Source organism: Rhagoletis pomonella, unplaced genomic scaffold (assembly GCF_013731165.1).
Source record: "Rhagoletis pomonella isolate Grant_MI unplaced genomic scaffold, Rhpom_1.0 Rhpom_scaffold_00009, whole genome shotgun sequence".
Classification (NCBI taxonomy): Eukaryota; Metazoa; Arthropoda; class Insecta; order Diptera; family Tephritidae; genus Rhagoletis; species Rhagoletis pomonella.
Window position 1 is genome coordinate 23,798,837 of NW_023458563.1, and position 14,961 is coordinate 23,813,797.

The window sequence follows — 14,961 nt, forward strand, 5'->3', positions numbered from 1 at the left end:
TGTGTCTATGCTAATATACCCTGACGACGTGCCTAAAGTTATGAAGGTGCTGGAGTTCAATTTTGGCCGGCACGATTTATTAATCCGTGCGTAACTACGAAAGGTGCAACAGTTTCCCGCAATCCACGACAATCGGCTAGACCAGGTTCTGGAATTTTCTAACCGGGTTCGTAACATTTCAGCCTTCTTCAAATCAGCAAGATGTGAGCACCACCTCATGAACCCAACACTTCTCGAACAGCTAATCTCGAAACTGCCGCCGTCAAAGCAATTCGAATGGAGCAAACATGCCGCCAGTATCTCGCCGTTTCCTACAGTGGGGAACTTTGCTGATTGGCTGAGTGACTTGGCCAAAGTTGTGTCCATAATGCCTGACGTCGCTGACATATCGCTGCGGTATAGCCAACCACCGTTGCCATTGTCGCGACAAAGTACAAACGCCAATCGGTAGTCTGGGTCGAGCGGAGGTCCAGTTCGTCGAGTTCTACATAGTAGTGAGGAGCAGCGCGTATGCCTATGTTGCAAACAGTCTCACGTCATAACCAATTGCCGAAAATTTGCGTCGCTGGACTGTGCAGCTAAATTTATTCGGAACGTTGCGTTTTCTGCCAGAAACAAAGAATAAAAAACAGAACTTATGCAACGATTCGTATGAATAAAAAAGATTTTCCGTACGTTTCAAAGGCAGTCAAAAAATTCGTATAATTTTCGTCACGCTCCATCAAGTGATTGTACCATCAGGCTCGAAGCATATAACTTACCAGCATGCTGGTACAATATTAATTTCTTTACAAATGAGGTCGAGGAAAGATCGAGATGATTAGAGCCGAAATTTCACAATTTTTCTACCATTTTCTTAAACATTGTTTTTTGTTTTTAATTCTCAACTGCAATATCGTGAACTTAATCTTCCACAAACACGACTTTGACTCATATAGTGCAAGAAATTTCCACCAAAATACTTTTTACCTAGAAAATTGAGCTAATTTCACCACTCATGACACCAGCATGCTGGTACAATCATAAAATTTTCAAATAGTTTTTGAAGCCACACCAGCAGCTGATACAATCACACCACGAGAACATACACGGTCAATCGACTTGATGGGCCATTTAGCAAATTAAGCTTATTAAGGGACGTAAACTTATCTATTTTAAACTATAGTTAAATCGTTAATAGATAAGTTAACAGCCCGTACACTTTTACAGTATGTATGTATAAAAACGTAAGGACCATACAAAACATATATATATATACTAGCAAATGCCCGCTTGCTTCGCGGCGCCTAATAAGATCTTTTGCGTTGGCCAATTCAAAAATAGCGTTTAAAAGTAAAATCAGTCTGTTAAGTAAGCATTTTTAGTTTAAATTGAAACGACTAAAAAACGGAATCACACATATGCCAAGAATAGTAGCGCTGTGATTCCATATGGAATACTAATCCCTTTCGATGTAATGCGTTTTACCTATGGTCTTATTTCCTCCTGTGAGATCTCTGTCAAGCGTGCATAATATTCTTCTATGATCCTGCAACTTCAGGCACATTGGCTAAATGAGTCGTGTGATCTCATGAATATCGTTCACATGAAGCCATTGATATACCTATCGTGTTCCTTCTTGGACAGATGTGGTCGTCCCTTTCCTTGTCAATTCGCCACTTTTACAATTCGTCTTAATATTTATGAATTGGTTCCTTGAGTCTTACTGCTGTAATAACGGCTGCCTCGAGCAACTTCGTCAATCGGAGGTAGATGCAAGATCACGCCTACACAGTGTTACGGTCTTTATATGCATACTTAAACGCATCCTTGATTTAGCTATCTGAAAAGTAAATTCGTCTAAGATAAACAAACCCCATGGGGGTTTCTATATATTTCGGGTGCAGCGTCATCCATGGGCATGATTCAATAATACAAGGTTCGATAAACTGACAGTTGTCTCTTACGTCTAAATTACGTAATTCAGGTAGATATATTAATATTTCGCTCAATATTTCGCTTAAAATGCCAGATTTCTTGCAAATACATTAGAATTTACAAAAGGAAATTCACTACTAATTGCCTAATTTGCGTACTTTTCTACTACCATTTTCGCAACAAGGGATTACATTCTTGCCCTTTCTCTTTTCTTCCTAAATGCAACCTTTTGTAAGGGAGTGTCAAACCGCGGCTGTCAATAATTATCTAACCTTGTGTTATTGAATCATGATCCATGGGGTCCCTTTTCTGCAAAACCTATGCTTGTCATGCAATGAATACGAATTATGAATTCCAATCAGATTTTATAAAAAATACGGATTTTCTAAATACCTAAACTCCAGCGGGTCCATTTTTAGCAAAGGAACTTTTCATCATACAGGTAGTCACGCTGCGAATTTGAACGAAATCTGTTAATAAATACGATTTTTATAAGTAACTCTACACCAGCGCCACCAGCGTGTTTTCTAGTTGCCTATAACAGGACCTCCGACAATTTGACTGGGCTCTATTGAGTGGTTTTTGAGTTTCCTTTTTTCCTTCTTCTTCCTTATCCTGAGTTTCGCCCGAAAAAAAATCACGCGAAAATTTTGATTCCACCCATATTAAGATGGAACTTATGATAAGGCTGAATATGTTTCGAAAGAAAAAACTCGTCATGAAAGTAATAAACGTTTCGAATGTTTATTAACAAAATAGGTCCATAAATACGGCTTTTATAAATAACTCGACTCCAGCACCACCTATCGGCTCCGTTTTTGGTAAACGTATTTTCCATCATGCTGAAACTACACCTTTTGAACTTGAAAGAAATCGGTTCATAAATACGAATTTTATAGCGAGTCTATTTTTGGTAAGCGTATTTGCCATCATGCTGGTAGCTTACATTTTGAATTTAAAAGAAATCGGTTCATAAATACGATTTTTATAAACAACTCGACCCCAGCGCAACCTACCGAGTTTTCTGGTAGCCTATAATAGGACCATATATGCAAGGTATAACCTCTGAAAATTTGACTGAAATCTATGCAGTAGTTTTTGAGTTAACTCCGAACAACGAAAACGGCTATAATTTTTAGTCTAGTCTTTCCTAGTTTTAAAATTCATCTCTTACATAAATGAAAAAAAAATGAGATCAAATTACGCGTATACAACTTTTTCATGCCAAGTATGAATAAATTCTTCAAAGGGCTAAGAAAAGGGCTAGGGGCAATTTCAAACTTATGTGGCCAAAAAAAGGATGTGGTAGCTACATCTAGCCACTAAAGGGCTAAAACGGCAACACTGGTAGCAGCACCTTCAATCATGCCAGAAGAAATAGACCGTCGTGCAAGACACATTGATTTTTATTAATTTGAATCGGCATCCTTACAATAAAATTATGTATTCATGTATGCCTTTTGTTCGATGGTTCCTCTTTTTGCGAGTTCGTCTTGCTCTCTCATTCTGGTATTTGTTGACGTCACGCCCAAAGCATAACAAGGTAGAAGTTATTTCGACATTTCTCTCTTTTGCACTGCGACTGAAATGTCAACTCTTAACCATATACTATTCAAAATCTTAGTTTTTTAATTTTTTAATTTAAATTTCCAATTGTGAGCTATGCGACTGATTTTAAATACATAATAAAATGAAAAAGAATTACGGGCGGTATGTTATGTTTGGCAAGAGCCTCGACAACAGACTTGTGTGTTAGTCTAAACTTCCTAATTGTCAAGTTAAGCGACAACGGTGGGCAAATTGCTGCGATGTTTCATTAGGAAACTTTTCACGTGTGCGCGAAAACCATTTTAGTGCCAGTGACTTTATTTGTTGCCCATCACAGCCGAGTCTTTCTAAGCGGACCCGTTTGTTCCCAGGTGCAGGATTTATCATACCGAATATGAAGAGAAAATCTCCTACTCATATACATCGATAGACCAACTTTCAAATGGTGGTCTGATAAAACCTAAACCAGAATTCCTTGTTGACATAAAGAAACTGGAAGTAATTTTTAATAAATTTAATGGAACGGAAACTTCGAATTGCAAAAATTTAATAGTTAAATTATTGAAGTTAAGTTGTGATGTAAATTTAGAAGGACTAAACTTTTTTTAATGTCTAATATACTTTAGAAATAAGTATTTGAATAAAAAATAAGTGCTCAAAAACATTAGACATATGAGTGTGTTTCATTTAGTGTGTAATTTTGTGTAAGTATGCATTTCCACATTTACATTAAAACGAAAATGCTATAACTAAAATGAAGCTGGTTCTAACGGGGTTTTAAATAATTTCATATTTACCAAAACTTTCATTTCAAAGATATTGAGTTTTATCAAATATGGTAAATGCACAACAAAAGGTTAATTTCTTTGCTTACATTTTTTGACATAACAGTCAGCTATTAGTCTGTTCCTTTGAACTTCGAACTAAAACCTGTGGAACTGTCAAACTAAAATTTTACTCTCTCAAGTGAGAGTAAAAGGATAACAGATGCAGAAGTGCACGGGAACGCAAAAAGCACTATTTCCTGTAAAAACGTCAGTTGGTTTGTTTACATGGCATTGGTACAACACTGATTTAACTGAAATATCACTAAATAATGATTAAAATCTATACATATTCAAATATTTCGTTGTTTACTTCCATTTTTTAACAAATATAAGGTTCCTTGCTTTCACCGCTTTCTGTTTTTGTTTGCACATGTAAATTAGCTGATCGTTTGACACTTTTCATAAACTTACAGGAAAAAAAACTCCGGACTAAATCCTGTAACTTCTGACTAGGAACAGTTGCTCAGTTACTCCCTCAAAAGTGTTCCAACTTACAGGTTTTATGTCAATAGGAACGACTTCCTGTAAGTTCTGACTAAATCCTGTAAACCGGACTGCTATTGGAACAGACTATATGTGAGAGCTCTACTGAGTTGTCACTTCTACCTTGCTGAATATGCCTTGGTCACGCCCGGTTGCTCTCAGCTTGATTGGCGAAATCTTGTATTCTATCATTCTTGCATAAAAGTTGCATGTGCGTGAGAAATTTTTGACAGTAAATTGCCGGCGCGCATGAATATTAGATTGGCCTGACAGACAGTCCCATAAACGCTCAAACCTGCTGTACGACTAGAAGAAATATCAAAATATTTTGTTTTCATCAAATCGTCTGTTAGACAAAAATTTGGTTGTACAAGAACCTACTAACAGTCCAATCTGCTGTACAACAAACATATGTTGTACAGCAATTTGGATAGTTAATGAGCGGCTTAATTTTCAAATACGTATTACACATCATGGAAGAGGACCACCATATCTGTGTCCAACATGTGTATAAGTGTCGTCAGACGTGGAAATGCAATATAATTCAAGAAGTCTTCCAAATTCAGAAAGTAGTTGCACGACCAGACACACTGCATGTAAAACGTCTTTCGAAATTTGTTTTTATTTCTGAAAAGCGATTCACAGGACAAATATGTAAGTCTGTTCATGAAATAACCTGTAATTTCTTCTGTAACTGTATACGCGATTTTGACTTAGTCTAACAAAACACGCCAGTCGTTTCTCTTCAGTGCCAATTGAAACTTTCTTTTTCGCGATTTTCACGAGGAGGTATTATATCCTAATATTTTACGCCTCTCCAGCATGTCGTTTCTGATTTCGGAGTAATTCTTTGACATATAATTGCCCAGACAGTTTTTAGTAACTTCAGCAAACGAAGTTCCAAATAGTTCAATGAACATATTTGTGAGCCATTGAAAATTCCCGCTGCAAGAAAAACCGTCAAAAATATTTTTAATTATTTCTAATGCTTGAAAAGGTTAGGGTTGCCAGATTTTGTATGCGCGAAATCAGTACATTAGACTTTTTCATGCTAAAAAACAGTACTTTTCAGTACACTTTTATTCAAAGCAAAATTATGAATGTAAGTAACAGATAATACTTTAGAACGGCAGAGTATTTGTTTTTAACAATGTTTTGGAGTATAAATAAAATATAGTTCAAAAAATTAAAAATGTTATTCATTTAAACATTAGTGACATCATTGTACATAGGAGCCAATAAATTATTTTATATTTATAACATTTTTGAATAGCAATAATGAGATGATTTCCGTTTTCAGTGTTTAAATAGTCAAAGAATTCTATAGATTTCATATTAAATATACTTTTAATTTGAAGTTAAGTTGCAAAAATTTTAAATAGAAGCCGGTTTCTCTCTTTGCGCCAGGAAGCAAACTTTATGTTTAAGTTACCCTGCAGGGAAAGCTACTAGTTGTGAACTAGAATTCTACCAGTTTGCGTTTCAGCCCAACTAGTTCACGTTCTATCCTTTTTCAATGTTAGCGACTGGTATTTTTAACATTGCGATGTCCTACGAGATGTCAATTGTCAGGCTATGCATCAGCATCTTCTAGTAGAAATACTAGTAGCATCATACCAGTTGATGAGATAGTCTGCCAATTCATGCCCCGTGAAAAGCATAAGTGCGCCTTTTTGCTCGCAACGCTCCAGCAGTCACAATGGCCGACAGAGCAAACCACTCGCGTGGTAAGCCTGAGGTCCCAAGTTCAAATCCTGGCGCAGCGAAAATTTTTTTATTTTCTATTTTTTACTTAATTTTTATTTTTTATAAATTTATTTTTTTGTTTAGGCTGTTTATTGTAATTTTTAAATTTAATAAAAAAAATATTTTTGTTTAATTTCTTTGTTTTTATAGCACAAGCATTTCTTCCTAAATGTTTTTTGCAATGCAATTAGATTTTCAAATTTTGTTACTTATTTATAAATTGAATAAATTATTTTTACTTACATTTATTTAAATTTTAAATATCTTAACCACCTCCAAGCGGCCTCGAACCTGCGATCCCAGAACCAGAACCAGTAGTCTTCATGTGACGCCACAGCCGACATTTGTAGGAAAAGCAATTAATTGCGTTTTATTTTTGGCTTTGGCAATTCAGAGGCAGATGTCGCTGATCGCCTAAGTTCTTCGAAATTGTCGAACTGGTAGGCACATACTAGTTAATGAACTAGTATTTTTTCTAACTGGTTTGGCTTTTCACTGCAGGGTACTCTCAGTTGCTTCGTTTGAGTGTAGTATTGAAAAAAAACAAAATTACATATTTTTTCAAATTATGGAAAAGCACCACTATTTAAGGACTTCATCTATATTTCCTCATGGTAAGACTAATGGCTGGTTTCTCCAACTCGACTTGTTTTTGTATTCTTGTATATTTGTTTTAACAGAGAAAATACACAATACCCCTGAGGATGATAAAAAAGCTTTAGCGAAACGTCGGGTAGAAAGTGAAATAAAGAAGTTTTATTTGTACCAAAGCTTAAAAGATCTGCCTATAATCATAAAAACAACTTAACTTAGTTTATTATTATTATTTTTTTAATATTTTTTTTGACCTTTGTACCACGATTGTTTATTAGGAAAAATTGAGAAAGCAACAAAGTCTAAGCGGTAGAAGCTATAGCAGCTATTCCGGAGATCACCACATCTCTTTATCAGACTTCTTTTTTCTAGACTTCAGCAGGGATCGAACCTGCGTAATCGATGTTCAAAGTCAGAAGCGTTAACCACTGAGCTATGTATCACGATTGTTTATTAGGAAAAATTGAAAAGGCAACAAAGTCTAAGCGGTATAAGTTATAGCAGCTATGTTTGAGATCACCACATCTCTTCATTAGACTTCCCTTTTCTAGACTTCAGCAGGGATCGAACCTATGTAATCGATGTTCAAAGTCAGAAGCGTTAACCACCGAGCTATGTACATCTCGTAATATCTTGTTGCTGATTCATTTTCCTTATTCAACCAACTACTATCAAGTGCAGCTGATTTGCCGCTATTTAAACTGGACAGCGTGGTTGGTGTTGTCAATTCTATACATCCATTTGCTTATTTGCTTTTGCATAGTAAATATCAGGCAGGCTCTTCCTAAACTATGTCAATGATATTGTGGCTTATTACTTTTTATTCAGCTTATTCTTGACTAAGTCCAAAAAATTGGCTAAACTAAGTTAAGTTGGAGAAACCAGCCCTAAGAATTCGCTAGAATGAGTATCTAACTCTATGGCTTGTATGCAAAACTCTTTTACAATGTTAGTAAATTGAGAAAAACTAATTGTAAAGCTGAATTTACATGATTTTCTAGGTGAAAATGGTGATTCAAACATCGCTAGCCTCAAAGTAGACTGCAAGTCAACTTTTGCAGGCGATTATCGCTTGTCAAAAAATCGCTTCTTCTAAAGGCAGCTTAAGTTCTAGGCAAAATCCATTCGAATATTAAAATTTGTTGTTATTAAACTGAAAGTTATTTTCGAGATAACTAACAACACTCGACAAAACAACGTCAGCCTTAATTTTAAATAATTTAAGCTCCATCATGTTATCGCCAACGATTGATCTTTTTGTTGTATAAATTTCTTGGGCATATCAAACATTATTAGAAACATGTCAACTATAATTGAATTATTTTCTTCTTACTTTTTATACTAAAGTTTAAGGAAATTCCAACGCTATGTAAAAACCTTAAAAAATCCTAAAGCATTTTATTTTAATTGAAATTCAGTACAAAATAATACTCAGGACATTAGCGTACTGATTGAAGAAATGAATAAAATCAGTAGAAGAGTTGAAAAATCAGTACTGTACTGATAAAATCAAATCTGGCAACCGTAGAAAAGGTACTTTGCTGTTGTAAATTTTCGTGCAGAAATAAATATACGAGCTGCATACCGATTTAAGAAATTTCGATACAAGAAATTTACTTTTTCACTTCTTGTGTGTCATATTATATGAATTTTTCGGGTTTCTTGGGAGCTGCAGACAGCTCTAATACCAGGGAATGATCCCATTAAACAATTTTTCTGTGCTAATTCCAAATGTGGCCGCATAATTTGTCTAGCACGTCAGGATTTTGAGAAATCATAACCTCAAAGTGGTAAAAACACGATTTTGACGATATTTGAGGCTATATTATGAGAACAACAAATTATTTTGTTTATTTCTACTTACGGCATCCGACTACTCTTCCCCCTTTCAAATTAATTTCGTTTGGTGCAATTTGATTTTTCTTTGTCTAGATATACCAGTTTTATTGTGCAGTACTTGGTATTAAGCATGGGTAACACTGCGCTGCGCAGCGAAATTGCGTTAACACCGTAGCCGGAGTTGCTGCGCCAACACCAGTGTATGGAAAGCGCCAGCGCCATTAACACCAAGCAACACATGAAGCACTTACACAATTCGCCTTAACACTTTGAAAATTTACACGTACTTTGGTTTTGCTTTTGAGCGTTGAGAACGCAAATTTAAAGCTTTTACTCAAGAATGATGAGAATATCGTGGCATTACAACATTCCTAGCAATTAAATTCGGGTGGCGGTACAAGCGTTGCTCAGCACCGAAAATTATAGAAATAATAGATATGACACCACTGTATGGTGCACTACGATGGGTACTGTGGTGACACTCAGATGGCGCCGTGTTCAATTCAGTACACTGCGCTGTTGCGCTGAGTTAGTACGCTGACACCACAGGTGGCGCTGGCGTTATTGAGCTAGCGCCAAAAAAATTGCGCTATTACCCATGGCTACTTGGTATTACTTCGTAGCATGAGTAAGTGACCAACCGTACTTCTTTAGGAAGTACAGTACTTCTATTTTAGCTCTTGTACTTCGTACTTCGAAGTACAGTCAAATGTCTTCTTTGCGATATTTTGTACTTCAGTCTCTGTACTTTTCTGATCTTCTGGACGATCTTCACATGGCCTGGGCGATAAGTTCGTTCAAACTATTAAAGTCGCCGGGGACCGATGGCATCATACCTGCGCAGTTGCAAAGGGTTCTGAAGGTGTCGTGCAATTGGTTGAATCTTATTAATGCGAACTGCGTGAGGACCGGGCACATTCCCAATATGCTTGGAGGGTAGTCAGTGATGCGTTCATCCCGAAGGCTCTCATGTTCCCCCTGGGGATTTTAGGCCTATCAATTTATCTTCGTTTTTGCTAAAAACGCTAGAATCGCGCTGAACCATTTCAACTCTGTAAACTCTTATGAGAAAATTCGTTAGTTGGCTGCAGTGCTTCATAGTACTATTATGATACAATTAGTGCGTTTTCGCCATTTTGGTGCACTTTCGTGGGAATGATAAGTACCTATGCATGTCTAGCTTTCTCGGTCAAACCATCTTGATTCCCTGATGAATCTGCCGATGTCACCTATAGTAAATCCTGATATATCTACTAGTTTTTTTTGTATGTTTCTACCTAGTGCTTTATGCCTAATGGCCGCTAGACCTGGGCATTCACAGAGGAAATGCTGAACGCTTTCCTTGCTACCCTTAATTTGACAGCTCCGGCAAGCTCTATTATATGGGAGCCCTATTCTCTATGCATGTTTGCCTATGGGCAAGTGGCCCGTAATGGTTGCTACAATTTTAAATACTTCTACGCTTGATCTAAAAGCAGGTCTAGGGTCTTCGTCCTATTATAGTCAGGCCACAGTTCTCTAGCTATTTTTCAACCACTTTCTCCTTGCCAGTCCAAGGAAGTGCAAACCAATTTCTCTTTGAACAAATCCGAGGGGGCATCGCAGTGCAATAGCCTCGGATTCTTCCAATTAGGCTCCTGCCTTCGCCATTTCATCGGCCTTCTTATTGCCTTCAATGTTTTTAATTCTGTTTTACACTTCTGGACTAGCTGGGATTTGATGATCGGTGATGCTAGTGCTAACAGAGCCGCTTGGCTGTCAGAGTATACTATCGCCTTCTTCTCCTAGAACGTTAAAAGATTCAAGGATGCCTAAGACTTCCGCTTAGAAGATGCTTGCCTCCATTCCTAGACGGAAATATAAGGAGACGCCGAGTTCCTCGGAGTATAGACCTACCCCCACACCACAGTCCATCTTTGAGCCGTCGGTGTAGAGAGAGATTGCCTCTTTATCGGCCACTTTGCCCCTCCTCCACTCTCTTATGGCCTGCATGTTTTCGAGACTGATATTAGATACCATATAGTCGGTATTTTGTCGTGATTTTATTTCGTTGATGCTCGTCCCGTTCCTAAATTGGCGTGCTCCCCATAGTCTTGACTCTCCTCTTTTAGGTGGAGATCAATAGGGATTAAGTGTAAGATTGTGTCTCTGTTGCTTCTGTCGGGTAGGACCTAAGTGCGCCTGTTATTCCTGCCCCCATTGCTCTTTGTAAGGTACCTAGTTTATTTACATTATACTGCTTGTTTATCCACATCACCAGTTTCGATTTTAGTTCCCAATTCCTGATTAAGATTCTATTGCAGGTATAGTATGCTATGTAGGCTTTCTGTCTACGATATTCGATGTTGATTTTCCAGTTCAGTTTGGGGTCAAGCATGACTCCCAAATACTTCGCGCTAGAAGATAGGTATATCATCTTACCATCCAGCGACGGTACTTTGAACTGGGGTATTTAGTTCCTATTTGTGAATGGAAAAAGTTCGGTCTTATCTGAGTTTACACCTAGCCCGCTTTCGGTCGCCCAACCGTGTAAGTTTCCCAGTGCTCTTTCAAGTATTCCGCTTACAGTTGAGAGGAAAGGGCCCATAACCGCCATAACTGCCAGCCCACATCATCGGCGAACGTCACAACTTTACGCCCCTTTTGTTGAGGTCTTTCAGTATGCCGTTCAACTCTCTTACCCGTAGCAATGGTGAGATAACGCCTCCCTGTGGAGTGCCTTTATTCACATGATGGGTCAGCGACACAGTCTGCAGACACTGTCAGTTTGATGACAGTTTCTGTAGGGAGTCTACGATGGTGCTGACCTTGATATTATTGAATGCGTCTTCAATGGAAAGAAAGGCTGCTTGAGTATATTGCTTGAAGTGTTTTCTACAAGACCCACCACTTTGTGTAGAGCGGTTTCCGTGTATCTTCCCTTAATGTACGCATGTTGTGCATTTGAGATGCATTTCCCTCGTAGCGATCTTGGATAGACGTATGAGCCTTTCCAATGTTTTAAGTAAAAACTAGGTAAAGCTTAAAGGCCTGAAATCTTTTGCTGTTTCGTGATTCTTCCTTCCTGGCTTAGGAATGAACACCACTTTCACGTTCTCCAAGTTTTTGGAACGTAACTTAGAGCGATGGTGGCTTTAAATATTCGGCCTAATAGTAGTTATAGTTCTGCTTTCTTCCCCTGTAGCATTGCCTTGCTGACGATCGAGCCCAACACTCTACAGTTTATGTGTTCGGAACTAGTGGAACCTGAAACGGCTGGACCTGAAGTGCAGCTCGGGAAGTGAGTTTTGACTAGTATATCCAATGAGTCTTTGGCTGAGCTTTTCCACACACCATTATCTTTGTCAGCAGCGATAAGTTGGTGTGTTCTTCGGACAGGACTTTGCTGAGCCTTGCTGAGTCCTTGGAGCTTTCTATGGCCGAAAAGTAGGACTACCAGGATTTTGCCGTAGCTTTCCTTAGTTCCCTTTTGTATGACTTTAGGGTACTTTTGTAAGGCGCCCAGTTTTTTGTCTTAAAGATTCCATTAAAGAGTTTTCTAATGTTGTCTCTCGGATCTTTGAGTTCCCTATTCCACCACGGTGGCGATTTCTTACGCACTATACTTACTGGGGTTGCCCTTTCAAAGGCTTTTCTCATAGCTCCCTCTAAATCATCTATTCTATTCCCTCGACTGATGTAATCTTTTTATGTGGATTACTTTTTCTAGGTGATTACTTAATATTCTTTTATACCTATCCCAGTTGGTTCTTCGCGGGTTCCTGTATGCCAAGGGAGTATTGGATATACCGCAAAGGTCAGAGAGGATCATACAATGGTCAGACATTGCCGGCCTGTCTGATACCCTCCATTTCTCTACGGAAATGCTGTCGTTTTCTGACAATAACGTTACGTCCAACACTTCCTCCCTTCCAGAGAACTGATCTGTACTCGGAAAAATAAGGGTAGGTACCTTATTGCAAATACTTAGGCTGGTGTTTAATATAAAGTGTAGTAAGGACTCACCTAGTTCGTTCTCCATGGTGCTGTCCCAAACTGGATGCCTGGCGTTCGCATCGCAGCCAATCAATACAATTTGTATGTGGTTTCGCACTAGGAAATCGCTGAATTCTGACGGCGGACTTTCCCTGGCGTGAGCCATGTAGGACGCTACCATAAGAATGCTGGGCTGTCCTGGAGTCTCCACCTTAACTATCGTTTTGTCTGCTGTGCTAAAATTAGAGTAATTGAATGCATTTATACCTTTCTTGATAAGAATACACGCCCACCTCGCTCGTCTAGTACATGTTATAACCGACTATGTTGAGCACCATTACCGTCTCATTATTCACCCAGGGCTCGATGTCCTCTCGCTGAGAAGAACTGCTAAATTGTCTGTGGCACATTTCAAGTGCTTCAGATTTCTTTGTGCTATTTTAAGCTTGGCAATCGGAGTCATCTTTCAGCTGCACTCCCATCAGAAGCTCACCTGCTCCCTCGACCTCTTGTTCTTCGTCTATGGGGCTAACCTCTCCTAGGAAAACCCTCATTTTCGCCTTTCTTATGCCGAACCGGAGCCTATAGTCAGCATTTTCTAAGGTGTCCAGGGATTCGGCGTAGATAGCCACCTGGGCTCTTCCACTTTGATAAGCTCCCATTCGTTTATCGCCGGTATAGATTTATTGTGCGGCTGGATACACCTCAGAAACTTTTCGTCCGGCTCAGCTATTGGGGCAGCCAAATGCGCTCACGGGGACTCCTAGGGATGTCCTTAGCTGGAATCAGATTGAGCTTCAAGCCGATGAATGCGTCGCTGATCTTATCAACGCATCCAGCGAGGAACCCGGTACCCCCGTCGAACTCTGGTTGAGGACCTTCGGGGCTGTCGACTACGTAATCCATAACGAGGCTCGATAATCTCACCTCAATCTCCAGCCACTTCTGCTGCACTGTCAGTGGTGTCTTGCTGTTTTCATCTATGATTGACCCCTGCAAGTGATCTCTGGCGACGTCGCTAAATTATCGGTGTTTTGAGGGTGCTGCGGATTCCGCATCACCCCGTCCAACTTTCTTAGTACCGGCCTCATTACCCCCCTCGTTCTGAGAGTGGTTTCTCTTCTTGGCCTCCGCAGCGATGAGCGTGTTCGTACATTCGGTCTGCAACTTCTCGTACTCTTCCACTATTTGCATATACCTAGCCTTATCTTCCTCGTCGCGCTCATGTACAGTACCGGCCGCTGCATTCTTGTGAAGCATGAACAGCGCCTTCTGGTACCTCTGATTTATGACCACACCCGAGGGTTTTTGCTTCTTAGAGGTGGTATTGCTACAGGAAATGGCCGCCTGATTGCTAGCGGAGTACTATGTCTGGCACTTGCGACACTATTATTGTCTACTTGCAGAGGGGTGGTACTTTTCCTGGCACCCGCCACACTGCTGGTTTCTGTTGATTGTACAACTGGGGTACAATGGCTGGCACCTCCAGATGGACTTGCAACCGCCTTACCTGGGGATTTGAGGAGCTGTTCTTCTTAGGATAGCCTTACCTCATCGTGTTGTTGTTGCTGTTATTGTTTTAAATTTTCTTGTTCGTTCTTGCTTCGGCAGAACATATACTAAAATTGGAACGATACAGAGAAGATTAGCATGGCCCCTGCGCAAGGATGACACGCAAAATCGTGAAGCGTTCCACATTTTTAAATAAGTCCTGGTCGGAGAAGATAAGTAATTCAGAGAAGGGTTCAAAACCATTCTGGAACCTTACAAAACTCCTTAAAAACAAAAATTACGGTATACCGCCACTCATTACCGGTAATTGTTCTGCTTACACCAATAAAAGTAAAGCCGACGCTTTCGCTGCCCATTTCTTCGAATATCACCATGTTTGTAACAACTTGGGATTGCAATCCAATAATAACTCTGTAAACTCTACTGTGTCCACCTTCGAAAAGTCAAGAATTGAAACGCCGAGTTCGTGCTATGTTGATTGTGACGAAGTTTCCCTCATTATTCGCAACTTGCGCAGGAG

General features: G+C 39.2%; 1 non-coding gene across 1 annotated transcript; it reads left to right on the plus strand.

Annotated features, from left to right (window-relative positions):
• Positions 1 to 14,524: 14,524 nt before the first annotated feature.
• Positions 14,525 to 14,631, plus strand: LOC118745918. The gene has a single exon (XR_004993741.1). It is a non-coding gene; the product is annotated as a U6 spliceosomal RNA (small nuclear RNA).
• The last annotated feature ends 330 nt before the right edge of the window (positions 14,632 to 14,961 follow it).